An 851-nucleotide genomic window follows, 5' to 3' on the forward strand; every position below is an offset into this window, starting at 1 on the left:
CAATGATGAGACGGACAAAGTTAGCAGACGCATGCCATTTTACTCTCTCGTGCAGATAAAAGTTGTCAAAGTTACAGTGCACAAAAACCCCTGGCTGGACTGACCTGAAATAAAAGCAGAATATAAAAAGTGAATTACACAGCACAGTGAGAGCACACGTCGCATGAGCACATTTATCCGAACTACACTACCCATAATGCATTTCACTCTGAACTAACTGTTACAGCCGTAGATTGTGATCTTCAGCGACTCCCGCAACACTGCCATTGATATGCCTGCGATAAGCGCGTGCTTCTGACGCTGCGTACAGCTTAAATCAGCCACACACTCATCACAATGAAAACATCGACCTTAGAAATAATGAACGTGAACACTGGGATAATCGTCGATGAATATGGCGAACCCCCGTTGAAATGCATACACAAGAATGCTTTTTTCATTTAACCTGTTTCATGTCCGTTACTATCGGCGTGTCCTCAGAGCGATTACAAATGCTCTAAACTGATATGCCTGCGATAAGCGCGTGCTTCTGACGCTGCGTACAGCTTAAATCAGCCACACACTCATCACAATGAAAACATCGACCTTAGAAATAATGAACGTGAACACTGGGATAATCGTCGATGAATATGGCGAACCCCCGTTGAAATGCATACACAAGAATGCTTTTTTCATTTAACCTGTTTCATGTCCGTTACTATCGGCGTGTCCTCAGAGCGATTACAAACGCTCTAAACTGCGTTTGCTCCAGCTGTATAATCACAGATGCAAAATGCTGCTGCTAAAATGCTTAATATTCGCTCCTGCATACAATGCAAACTGCTAACATGACACTTAGTTTAAACTTGATT

Source organism: Sinocyclocheilus rhinocerous, unplaced genomic scaffold (assembly GCF_001515625.1).
Source record: "Sinocyclocheilus rhinocerous isolate Xijiao unplaced genomic scaffold, SAMN03320098_v1.1 scaffold580, whole genome shotgun sequence".
NCBI lineage: Eukaryota > Metazoa > Chordata > Actinopteri > Cypriniformes > Cyprinidae > Sinocyclocheilus > Sinocyclocheilus rhinocerous.